The sequence below is a fragment of the Nannospalax galili genome, unplaced genomic scaffold (genome assembly GCF_000622305.1).
Source record: "Nannospalax galili isolate Female #2095 unplaced genomic scaffold, S.galili_v1.0 scaffold994, whole genome shotgun sequence".
Lineage (NCBI taxonomy): Eukaryota > Metazoa > Chordata > Mammalia > Rodentia > Spalacidae > Nannospalax > Nannospalax galili.
The window spans coordinates 495,711-509,691 of NW_008334099.1; the positions used below are offsets into that span (position 1 = coordinate 495,711).

Sequence of the window (13,981 nt, forward strand, 5' to 3'; positions counted from 1 at the left end):
ATAAAGCATAAAGAAAACTAAGAGTAAATGGTAGAATCACACTTTTATCAGTAATTACTTTAAATATAAATAGTTTATACTCTTTCATCAAAAGGCATAAATTAGGATCTGGAGAGATGGTTCAGCAGTGCAGAGCACTGGCTGCTCTTGCAAAGGACCCAGGTTCAGTTCCCAGCACTCACATAACTGGCTAACAAGCATCTATAACTCCAGTTCCAGGGAACTGGTCTCTGCAGGCATTGCAGGGTCATGGTGCACTTACATACATACAGGCAAAACACTCATACACATAAAATAAAAATAAATTTAAAAATTAAAGGCATAAATTAGCAGTGGATAAGAAACTAGATTCAATTATATGCTCTGTACAAGAAACTCACTGCATTTTTACTTTTTTCAACGTATATTTTTAACTGAATTTTTGTGAATTTCATACAAAACATCTTTGTTTAAAAATTCATTTTTATGAGACCTCCTGGCTCGAGTGGCGGTGGAAAAATAGTTCCAGGACCTTACCAGATGGCCGCAAGACCTTCTGCAATGCCCACTGCACCCCCTACTTATGAAGAGATAGTGGATGTCAACAACTACTACCCAATGAGGCCTAGCCACAGGGCTTATCACCCGCCCAGATGGGAAAGGCATGAATCTGCCTTCCTAGCACACCTAGCCTGTGCCTGTCCCCAACGCCAACACAAATGCTGTGCAGACCGTTTGTGTGCAGCTACCCGTCACCTTTTACGACCGCCCGGTCCAGATGTGCTGTGCTTCCTGCAGCAAGGTGATCGTGACCAGCTGTCCTACAAAATGCCAACACCCTCTCTTGGCTGTTCTGTGGGAACCTAAGCTTGCTGGGGTGCATTGCGGGCTGCTGCTTCATCCCTTTCTGTGTGGATGCCTTGCAAGACGTGGACCGCTACTGCCCCGACTGCAAAGCCCCCCTGGGTACCTACAAGCACTTGTAGGACTTGGCCAGCTGTGGAGGAGATGGGAGTCCATCTCCATCCAGGAGATGCCCAGCCCGCCTGCAAGAGGCTCCTTTCTTGATCTCATCTCTCTATGGGCTCCATCTTAATGTCTTCTTGGAAGGGGTGAAACATCCCAAAAGTAACAAACCTCCAAATCCCAGAACTTGCTGCTTGGAGTGGTGCTCTGCACATACACACAGGGACCTTGAGTTCTGGTTCAAGGATTTCCTGCCTATCTAAGTCATCCCAAGTAACTGTGATTGTTGTCCTATTTGTGTATCCTCCAGTGATTTGCCACTGGCTGGCTCCTCTTCCTCAATAGGCCTTTCTGGTGGTAGTTTCAAAATGAGAAGCCACAATTTGCCTTATTTTTCAGACTGTTCTGCCTGAACATGTCCGAACCAGCCTTTAAGCATCTGTGATCTTTTCCATCTGTCCCTACCCCTGACGGACAGAGATCTCACCTTAAAGATTTTGTGATTCTGTAATTGCAGGCCTCTTTAGCACTCAGACTCATGTTAATTTCTTCAAGCTCTTTAAATGGGCAGAAGGGATGCTAACACCCACTAGACACATCTATGTTGAAAGAAGTAAAAAAGGACAGAAAAACAGGACTGGGTTTAATCATGCCCAGTCCTGCCCTCCCATGTGTCTCAGCACAACCCTGGAGGGATTATTTTCTCCATTTGGTAATTACTTCAGTTTCTGTGAGCTCCTTTTTTTTTTCTTTTAGAACTAACATGTTTTATTAAAATAAATCGAAGATAAAAATATATTTAAATGTAAAATTAAAAATTTTCTAGACTTAGGAATCATAGGAAAGAATCTAGGTGACTTTGCACCTGCAAATCTATTTATTTTTTTATTATTTATTTTCTGTTTTTATTCCTTTTGGTCTTAAACACTGGTGAACATTACTTGCAGGGAGAATCTTCTAGAACCATGTTTGTAATCACAGCACATCCATCATTTTTCCATTTGCCAATGTGCTACTATTTTGCTTTATTTTAATTTTTGAGATACGGTCTGGCTTTGTTTCCCTGGATGGCCTGGAATTCTAGGTTCAAGTGCTCCTTCTGTCTTGGCCTCCTGCATAGCTGGGACCCTGGATATGCACCACTGGACCTGGCTCTAGTTTTTGTTTCTCTTTTCGATACAAAAAAATATAGGTGGTTTATGTACATGAGTGAGATGTTGTTTTGGAAAAGCTTTTCTATGTGGGGCTCCAGTGATGTGAATAGAGCGCTAAGGAGATCCATTTGGGTGCATGCCACAGTGCTGAGAGTTTGGGAGATGGAACTGCCTCATGGAAGTCAAAAGTTTGATTTTATTTTTCATGCACCAGTGTGGTCTCTACACCAGGACACCTAATTGGAAGACAAGCCAGACTTTATTGGTTGAACACCTTGTCCCGTTTAAAATTGACACAGAGGCCAGGCATGGTGGTGCACACCTTTAATCCCAGCACTCAGGAGGCAGAGGCAGGCGGATCTCTGTGAGTTCAAAGCCAGCCTGGCCTGCATAGTGAGTTCCAGGACAGCTGGGGCTACAGGGAGACCCTGACCCAAAAAGATCAAAAAAAAAAATTGACACAGAGTCAGGCCCTGTCTCCATCCTAAATCCCTGTAGGGAACTAGGGCAAATAGTGTGTGATCAATCCCAGACCTTGAGCACGAGTCTGTATATGGTTGAAATATAGTCATAACTGTTTTTCAGAAGTACTAGTCATCTGTGCAGTGGATTATGGACACCACATGCTACTTTGGTGACAAATAAAAGTCTTCAGTTCACTCAATGGGGAAAAATGCATTTTTATTTTATGCACGAGTGTTATGCCTGCATGTGCATAAGTACACCTGTGTTGTGCAGTGTCTGCAGAGGACAGAAGAGAGGGTGTGATCCCCTGGACCTGGAGTTACAGATGATTATTGACTACCATGTGGGTGCTGGGATTCGAACCTGGGTCTTCTGCAAGAGCAGTGTGTTCTTAACCACTGAGCCATCTCTCCAGCCTCCATACAAAACACCTTAATTACCTTTATACCCTCTCACTATATGAACCCTCCCCATAACTCCTCCCACCAATTTCATTCATTATGTTGTGTATGTTAAGGCCTATTGAGTCAAGTCAGTGTCCCCAGATGTCCCTCACTGGAGTCTGGTCAGCCTAACTAGAGTTTCTCCCTTAAAGAATATCAACTCTCCCTCACCCAGGAGTAATCAGCTGCTAATAGTTCTTCAGCTAGGGATGGGGTCTGCTGCCCATTTCTCCAGTTCTATGCTGTGTTTTTTTCTGATTGAGTTTGCATAGGTCTTGTGCATGTTGACAGCATTGCTGTAAGTTCATATGAGGAAGTTCTCAGGGAACTGGAAGACTCTGTTTCCTTATGAGCACGCACCAGTCTTGCCTCTTACAATCTTTCTGCAATTGTCCCTGAGCAATGGGTGGATAAGGTTTAAAAAAGGAGTCTTATTCAAGGGCCCACACTCTGCGGTCCCTTATTCTCTACACTTTGGCCAGTTGTGGCCTTCTGTGCATATCATACTCTACTGCATGAAAAAGCTTCACTAGTGAGAGTTGAGCTATGCATTAATATTCTCTCTACCCCTGTTCCACTGTGTTCAATGAGCCTTAAGTGTAGAGGTTCTGTTGTAGATGTTAGGGCTGGGCATCTCTCAGACACCTATTCTTTGTTACAGAACTCTGTAATAGTCTCCATCTGTTGCAAAAGAAACTTCTTTGATGAATGGTGACTGGTATTCTTGTCTGTAAATGCAAGGTTCCACATTCAGCATAGAGCAAGAAATAACAATTGTCTAGGGATATGACAGAGGTAGGTTTTTCTTTAGGATCAGTGAGCTTTTCAGCTATGTCTAAAGTGCCACACATGACTTCCTACTGAGAGGGCTTAAAGTTCAATTAAATAGCTGTTGATCACTTCCAAGATAAAAGTACCACTAATGTACTTCTATAGTTTGTTATGCTGGTCATTGTTATGGTTATTAGGCTTTAAAGCTGCCATTGGACCATTGATTGATTTTCTCCCTTAGCAGCTTTCATAACACCCTTTAGAACTATGAGAGTTAATCTTCAGGGATGAGGCTTCCAGGTCAGTTCCAGTTCCATCGTTCCAAGATCTATGTCTGAAGCATATCCTGTCTTCTGCAATAGGGTCTTAACTTCAAGTTCTGGGAGGTAATCAAGAGCTGTGGCAATAGCTTGTGCTATGCTGGGAATCTCTTGAACTACCCTGACTAGCACATAGTAAGAAATTACATTTGTCTAGCGATGTGGCAGTCTTGGGGTTTTCACTAAGATCTGTGACCTCTCCAGTCATGTGTATTTGGCAATGTTTACAATACCAAACATGAGTTCCCTCCCATTGAGTGGACTTCAAGTTCAATTAGGTAGCTGCTCATTACCCCCAAGGTAAAAGTGCCTCTACTTCCCCAACCACTTTGCTGTGCTGGTCATTGTTGTGGTTATTACACCTTTAAAACTGTGGTTAGACATCAGTTGATGTCCCTTAGCAGGTTGCATAGTGTTCTCCCAAACTCTGAGAACTAGCCTTCAGGAAGGTGTCTTTCAGGTCAGCTCCAGTTCCATGGTGAGAGAATAAGAGTTTGTAGAGTGTGGGTCATCAGACAGGACTCCTATATTAAACTTCACCCACCCAGGACTCGGGGACCATTGTAGAAGAGGGGGCAGAAAGATTTTAAGAGTCAGGGGAGGAGGTGCATGATCATATGTAAATACCTTGCGCATATGAATTTACAGCAATGGTGACAGCATATTAAGGACCCATGCAAACTTAGCCAACAAAAACCCAGCACAGAACTGTAGAAATGGGCAGCAGGCCTCAATCATAGCCGAAAAACTATTAGGCAGATGATTACTGCTGGATGAGAAAGAGCTGATCTATTCTAAGGGAGTGACTCTAGATAGGCTGACTAGACCCCAATATATGATCTTGCACTGAGGGACAGCAATAGAGTGTTACCTCGATGTGTAAGGTGAAATGAACCCTCTTCTCCCCAAGCAAATGAGGACACTAAGAGAAAAAACAAAACAAACAAACAAACAAAAAATAACAACAAAACAGAAAATGTGAACAGATCTATAACAGGTTCAATCATTAATAAAAAAATTCCCAGAAAAGCAAATTCCCAGCAGCATTAAAAATATTACACATGAAGAATAATGAGATTTGTTCATGGAATTAATGATTGTTCAAATACAAATCTCAACACACCATGATAATAGAATGACTAGAGTATAAAATGAACGGTATGGAAAAACAATTTGACACAATTCAGTACCATATCATGCAGCTCTCTAGGAATAGAAAGTTTTCCACCAGGGCAAATACATAAATATAAATGTAAAAGGAAGTGACAAGAAGTCACTAAAGAGATGGCCTTAAAGAGAAAATCCTAAAGAAGTTACAAGATTATTAATATCAATGAATTATTTAAGCCAAGTTGTAAAATATAAAGCATATACTTCAATAATCAGCTAATTAACATGTTACCTTGCATCCTTTCTATTTTTATTGTGAGAACACTTAAAACCTAGTCTCTTAGCGATATTTACGAATACACTATTAACTATAGTCACCCTGTTATGCAATAGATCTTATCAACTTATTGCACCTATCTAACTCAGATTTTGTGTCATTTGACCAACATTTCTCTAACCCTGTTCATGACCAAGCCCTTGGTAACTGCCATTCTCCTCTCCATTTCTGTGAATTCAGCTATTTTAGATGACATATGTAAGTAAACTCATATAGTATTTATCTTCCTGTGTCTGGCATAATATCCTATATTGCTGTAATAAAATAATTTATTTTTAGGGATGAATAGTATTCCACTGTGTAGAGAGATCACATTTCCTTCATCCACTCAGTCTTTTCCTGTTGTTGTGATAATATATAATTTCAAAAACAACTTAAGGGAGAAAGTATTTATTTGGTTCACAATTCCAGGTTGCAGTCCATCATTGTGAAAAAGTCAAAACAACAAGAACTTGAACCAGCTAGCCATATTACATCCACAGTCAAAACAAGAGAGCAATGAACCATTGTATGCTAATGCTCAGCTTGAACACATACACTCCATTCTACTCATACAGTCCAGGATCCTTTACCTAGAGAATGGTGCCACCCATAGTGGGAGGTTTCCCAACTCAATTAAAATAATCAAGAAAATATTCCACAGACATGCCCAAAAGCCCTTCTCCTAGCTAGCGCTAACAGTTAGCACTAACCATCATACTTAGATTGGTGATGGACACTTTGATCACAAACCATGGTTACCATGAATAGTAATGCAATGAACATGGAAATATAGAAATTTCTTTGACACACTTTTTTATTTTCTTTGAACAGATTCCTTAGTAGTATAATTATTCAATCATATGATGGCTTTATTTTTAAATTTTGGAGAAACATGTGTTCCATAATTTACATTCATACCAACAGTGTTCAAGATTCCCATTTTTCTCTAGGCCCTCACCAATATGTTACAATTCATCCTTGTGATACTTGCCTCTAAGTTATGTTGCTACAGGTATGAAATGGTATTTAATTTTTATTTCAATTTGTATTTTTATGGTGATGAGCGATGTTGACAATTTTATTCATATACCCATTGGCCACTTGCATGTCTTCTTTAGAAAAAAATGTCAATTCAGGTCCTTTTTCTAATTTTAAACAGGTTCTTTGTTTTTGTTGATTTGAAAGGCTCATGTGTTTAAAGTGCTGCTAGGTGAAGAAGAGCTGATCTTCCTAAAACAAGAGACTCTAGATAGGCTGACTAGATCTCAGTGGACAGACTTGCACTGAGGAACATCTGGAGACACTGAATACTGAATTGACACAGTGGGCCTTAACAAGGATGACAGGCTATATGGGCTCCAGTGGGCGGCTATGGGAGGGTGCTGGTGGGTATGGGGGTATAAAGATGATTTAAGATTGATTGAAATGTTCTGTATGAAATACACAAAAATTCAACAAAAACAAACACAAAGTTTGTTTGCCACCTGGTGGAGCTGTTGAGAGGCATTTGCATCCTAAGACAGCTAACTTCCACCAATAGCTCCATTGATGAATTCATAGCTGAATGAGTTATTAGAAGCTAGGACCTAATTGGAGGAAGTGATTGGAGACATACCTGTTTGAAGGGTGTTCTTTGCCTCCCCGCCCCTACTCTTTCAATATGCTTGGAGTGAGTCTAAATCCAATCTGACTGATATCCTGAGAAGTGATTAGAACACATAAAAGGAGACAATGAGGATGCTTGCGAATGAAGAATATAGCTCTCCCTTACCCAGCAGTAATCAGTCTCAAATAGTTCTCAATCTAGTGCTGACCCACCACCTATTTCTCATCTCCCTTTTGAGTCCTTGTTTTGTTGAGCTGACATGGGTCCCGCACTGGATACCACTGCTGCCGCAGGCTCACATGGGCAAGCCTCCTGTGGCCTGGAAGCCTCCCTCTCTCTTTTTATGAACCAACCCTGGCTCTTACAATCTTTCCACCTCCTCTTCCGAAATGGTTCCTGAGCCATGAGTGGGTGAGGTTCCATATAGGAATCCCATCCTATACTCTACAGTCTCTTATTTTCCAAAATTTGGCCAGCTGTGGCCTTCTCTGTGCATCACACTGTGATGTACAAGGAAGCCTCAGTGGTGAGAGTTGAGGGGTGCATTAGCCCTCTCTCTACCCCTTATTCTGCTATGTTTCATGAACCTTAGTTTTAGAGATTCAACTGCAGATGTGTCACCTAGTACTGGGCATCTCCCAGGCATATGTTCTCTGTGCCTGACCAGATGTGCAAGTCTGCAGTAGCCTCCATCTGTTGCATAAAGAAGCTTCTTTGATCAGTACTGTACAGCATGTTTATCACTCTAGGGGAGGTAGGTCTCTTCTGTCTGGCTCTGCGTTCCCTGCCAAGCAGCTCCCAGGTATACATATGCATTAATGTTCAGACACTCTGTGTGCATTTCTCAGAGGGTTTCTAGGGCATCACTTTTCCCTCTAGGTTTCCTAGTCCCCTGAGATTCACTCATCTCCACTTTTTTTTTCTCCCATTCAGCTTCCCTCCATAGTCACAGTGCCCCCATTATCCCCACACTCCCCCCAATACCTTCTGACTCCTACCATTTTTCCTCTCCTGACTTCCCTCCCTCCCCCACACCACAGTCCCATGCATGTCCCTCCCTCCTATCTTCCCTGCTGATTATTCCCATTTTTTCCACCTCCTTCAGGTAACATCTGTTCCTTACTATCCCCCTTTCAATCTGTTTCTTTTCCTTTTCCTCCATGCATCCTTTCCCTTTACCTGGTTCCTGGTGTTACATCAGAATTTATATACTCACATATAAGGGATTGGTGCTGCAATCCACAAATGAAGAACATACATCGCTTGCTTCTCTGTATTTATGTTACTTCACGTAATATAACACTCTCTAGCTCCATTCACTTACCTGCAAATTTTATCTTTTCTTACTGCTGAGAACTCCACTGAGTAGCTGTACTACATTTTCATTAACCATTCGTCAGTTGAGGGACATTTAGGTTGTTCCATTTCTTAGCTTTTGTGAAGAGACCAGCAACAAACATGATGTACAGGTATCTCTACAGTATGATAAGTCCTTTGGTTATATGTCAAGGAGTGGTATCACTGGATCATATGGCAGATTCATTTTTAGTTTTTAGAGGGTTCTCCACACTGCTTTCCCTAGTACTTGCATGAGGTTGCATTCCCACCAGCGGTGAATGAGTGTTCCTCTTGCTCCACATCCTTTCCAGCATTTGGAGTCTTTCGTTTTCTTGATCTTTGCCAATCTGACTGGGGTAAGATGGAATCTTAAAGTGGTTTTTATTTGCATTTCTCTAATTACTAAGGATGCTGAGCACTTTTTAAGGTACTTCTTAACCATTTTCATCTCTTCGCTTGAGAACTCTCTGTTTAGGTCTATTACCCATCTTTTTATTGGGTCGTTTATTTTCTTATTTCTTTCTTTTTTGAGATCTCTGTATATTCTGGATATTAATCCTCTGTCGGATGTATAGTTGGGGAAGATTTTCTCCCACTCAGTGCATTTCCTCTTCCCTTCCTTGATTGTTTCTTTTGATGTACAGAAACTTTGTAATTTAATGAGGTCCCACATACTGATTGTTGACCTTATTGCCTGGGCAGCTGGTGTCTGATTTAGAAAGTTCTTTCCTACACCTATATCTTGGAGGGTGCTGCCTATGTTTTCTTCTAGCAGTTTCTGAGTTTCAGGTTTTATATGACCTCACCATGTTTAATGGCCTTCTCTTCACACTGTAGGTTTAGATATTTGATTCTCATGGTACTTGAAATCAAATCAAGGTAATAGAGCTTAGAAAGGCATGATTTATCTAAACCAGTGTCTCTATTTTAAAATTTACTGTAAGAAGAGACACTCCATGTCTCCTCATTCCTGAGTTCCCAGATTGACTGGAAAATAAATTCATTATCAGAGATGAATGGATATTTCCCCAGTAGTGTCAGACCGACCTACACTGGGACAGCACCACCAAGCCGCCAGTGCCAGAATAGAGTCTACAATCCTGGCTTTCTGGAAGTGGTTTTTAGCAATGGAAGTCTATCTTTTCCACGTTCTCAGGCACAAACCCCTCATGTGTAGTGTGGCAATCTCCCTTGCCTGTCACACCTAGCCACTGGCCTGCATTTCCAATATCCACCTGCACAATTCCATCCTAGTGATGGTTTTATAAATAGAAAGGAAATGAAATCAAGTCAAGGTCTTGAGCATGCTGAAAACAAATGCACAGAGCAAGACTTCCCCTCACAAGCTGCTGGCTGAACCTCATATGGTAGTCCTTGCTCCTGCTATTAAACTTCAAAACATTCCCAGGAGAGCCAATGGGGGGGGGGCTTCATCTTTGGCTCAGGTGATCCAGATCCAAGGAATGAGACTTCCTAATCACAGTCTGTGTAATGACACACCTGTCAGCTTTGGTGCCTCAGAGAGAGGGGAAGTGAGAGAGGATAGGGGCAGTGCATTCCTTGCCTTAGAATATAAAGGTAGAGGTGCACTGTATAACCCTTTAAAGGGTGGCCATGACATCGATGAGTCTAGAGCGAGGCTTCTGAGGGAGCAGTATAATGATGTCCTAGGAGCCAAAGATACCATGAAGTCAAGTGCTGGTATGGAGATCAATTTGTGTAAAGAAAGGAATGGGCTGTTCCCTATTTCCTACCACATCCAGGAAAGTGACACCTGAGATTCAGTTGATTAAAAGCCAGAATAATGTGAGGCCAGAAGTGTGCAAGTCTACAAATGTGAACCAGTTGCTGCCATTGAGGCAGCTGTCATGTAGCATGGGGCTGCTGTTCCCAGTTCTGAAGAACCTCAGTGCACAGGCCTCCCAGGGAGTCACTGCTTCTTGCCCACCCAGCTGGCCCAGGGCAGTAAAATTGATAAAGCACTCCAGTTTGATTCCAAGATGAATGAGAAGCAACACCCACAGGACGCGTACTTTCTAGGTCTGATTTGGAGCCAAAAGTAGACAGGGAACCTGAAGGCTTTGCCATCTCTCCGAAAGAAAAAGTGATCTATATGTTGAAGAGAAATGCTAGGTTGGAGGACTTAGAAGATGGTAAAGTGGAAAGGATGCTAAAGATGATGATGTAAATGAGATAGGCTGTTTTCATGAAATCAGTGAGCAGGGCTGTCTGATTCTTCACAAGGGTAGGCTTTACCAAGAGGTTGGCAAGGTGATGAGCTGCAAGTCTCCCCAACACACTGTCAGACATGGGAGCACCCCTGTGGCTTTCAAAGTGAAGGGAACGGAGGAATCAGAAACTACCAGTGGAGGGATCCAGAAGTAACCTGCTCTGAAAAAGGGCTTGCAGCCCAAATTTGATGGAGCAGTTCAGTACAATATGCTAGTGCAGCTCTTGAACTGTATGAAGAGGATGATGAATATGACTACCTGGGTGATGACGCCTCTACAAAGGCACTCACATGCTGAGTGCCACCCACAAAGGAAGAGTTCACTAAAGCATTTGTCATGACCCAAACATCTTCCTTTTGAAGAAAGAAAACTCTAGTATGCAACAAGCAAGTTAAGAAAGATGTAGCACAGTTAGACACAATGGTACATCCTGTAGTAACAGCTACTTGGAATACTGAGGTGAGAGGGTCACTTGAGTCACAAGTTTGAGACCAGCTTGAGCAACAGACCCACATCTTGGAAAACAACAGACTTCATCTTCTAAGAGAAAATAACAAAAAAAATGTAAATTAATTTTTAACACTAAAGTGCTGCTAAATAACACAGGTTTAATAGTGATTCATGATTTGGCAAAGTATTCCAAAAGTTTAATAAAACAGCAAATGAAAAAAATTTACTGTATAAAGTATAGTTCACAGGAGGGCATATATTTTGTTTCAAAATTCCTACAGAAAAAAGAACTCAAAATATCAAGGAAAATTACATCTACTTGACTGTAGAAAGTAATAAAGAAGATAACTTTAAAATATTTTATTTATTGTCCTGAAACATGAATAAATCCCAGAACAACAAACAATACAGTAGTCCATGAATAACAATGGTATTATGGTAGTCCCTAAGTCCAAATAATACTCTCCAAGAAAAATCAGGGTAGAAGCTCAATAAGAGAAAACACTTTAATAAGCTGGAACACATTTTTCCTTCTTGGAACTAGCCTAGGAAAAAAAATCTAGACTCAAAGAACAACATGAAGATATTACACATAAACCAGAGCATACAGGTGTATACCTCTATTCTCAGGTGCTAGGGAGGCAAAGTGGGAGGCTCACCTGAGGCCAGGAATTTGAAACCAGACTGAGTAATATAGGGAGACATTGCTTCAAAAAGAACAAAATAACCCGAGCATGGTAGTACACGCCTATAATCTTACTACTTTGGGAGGCTGAGCCAGGAGAATCATGACTTCCAGGCTAGCCTGAGCTCTCTACCTGTAACAAAACAACATAAAACAAACAAAAAATGAACAAAACTTAAACATCGTATAGAGAAAACCATTTGGTGCATATGAGATGCTTGCCTAGAACAACTGTATGTATTTCAGGGTAATAAGGGAGAGGGATATTAATACTGCCCTTGTGATTTCTGAGTTCCTCATACCAGGTATATGATGATCAACCAGAGTGACATATATAAGTGGGTGAGACATTTGAGGAAAAGTATGAAAATTTTTTTCTAAATAAACTATTAGCAAATCAAGTATAGGACAAGCGTACAAGGAAAACACAGAGTAATTATGTTTAGGTCAAGAGCACAGGATGAGTCAACAAAGTAATAATGTAATTCAAAGTGTTATGATAAAAAGAAAGAAGTATGAACACTGAGAGATGCCAAAACGAGGTCCTGGTTCAAGTCTCTACACCATAAAAAAGGTATAATACATATACAAAAGCATTATAAAATTTAACTGAATGACATAAAAGAAGACAAATGAAAAAATGTCAAATCCTTTGATGAGGAAACTCCATTCCACAAAAATTTCAATACTGCATACACTAATGTAATTCCTCTCAAAGTCCTGTAGGATTTTGAAGAATATACATTTGTTCCATATTTTTCCAAAAGAAAACATACAAGAGGATGACCAAAAAGATGCTATGGTTTGACTGTGTCCCCAAAAGTTAATGCATTGGAAATTAATTCCCAATGTAAAAGTGTTGAGATGCGGCACTTTTAAGAGGTGTTTAGACCATGAGTATCTACTCTTTATAAACTGCATAGTCTTTGTTTGCACCACAAACCAAACTAAAACCAAGACGTAATAAAAGAACTACCATAAAGAGGAGACTTTCCCCTGCAGTAGCTAAAACAACCTGTAACTTGTAGAAAAGTAGACAAATATTTCAGTGGAGTAGAACAGAGACCAGAAACAGATAAACATATATGCAAGGATTTAGTCTGAAAGACTATGATTTGAAATTAACAGGGAGAAGTTTAGGCTAGCCAATACATGGTGTTAGGAAAATTATCCATTTAGATCCCTAACCATACAAAGAAGCAAAATCCAGAAAATTTTTATTTTTTGACAGGCAACATTTATCAAATTTTTCCAGAAACAACTTGAAGCATGTTTCATAAAAGCATACATGCAATGAAGTTTAAGGGGGGAAAATAGGAACAAGAAATCAAAGACCAAAAGATTTGCCAACATGGGGTCAAATTTGGTGGAATAATAAAGGTTTCCATTAGCTCTGTTCTTTTTATTAATGTGAAAAATTCCTAAACCCCTAATGGGCATATGAATGGATTACAAGCAGATTATTCATATAAGAAGAAACATAAATGGTCATTAAGCATACAGGAAAATGTTCCCCTCATGCATCATCCAAGCATGCAGAGTGAAACAACAAAATGCACTTTTCACATATCAGACATATGTGAAAATTGTTAGAGATGGAAGTTGAGACAACGCTGAGAAAGAAACAGGAAAATTTACTTTGGGGGGAGAGATCTCAATTGCTGTAGTCTTTCTGCAGTGAAAATTGGTATTATCTATTTATATTTAAAATGTATGAATGTTTTTGAAGTGGTGAAGCAATTCTATGTCAATGAATATAATTTTAAAAGGAATTGAACAATGAAATTTATAAGTATGGTAACCAAAGCAATGTGTGCAAGGAAAATTTGTGAACATCTAGAGGTTCATTAATCAAGATTAATAAATATAGTATATTCAGATATTAAAATGTTTGCACCAAATACCTATTTGCTGACTAAACTGTTAATATATCTCCCAATTATTCCTTTATTCTGGGTTGAGGATGGGAAAAGAGCTTTTATCTTTGTATATTTCTGGTTTCCTTTTTAGAAGAAACATGTACCACTTTTAACTATCCATTTTTCATAAAAGTAAAACTTTGAGAATAAACAAAATATGTTTATAATACAATGCTAAATTTAAGAGAAAAGATAAAATGCTTTACTTTATAGCATGATTGTGGA

At 40.1% G+C, this 13,981-nt stretch overlaps 1 pseudogene; it reads left to right on the forward strand.

Moving 5' to 3' along the window:
• The first annotated feature begins 465 nt into the window (after window positions 1-465).
• LOC103730950 lies at window positions 466-965 on the forward strand (annotated as a pseudogene).
• Window positions 966-13,981: the final 13,016 nt, after the last annotated feature.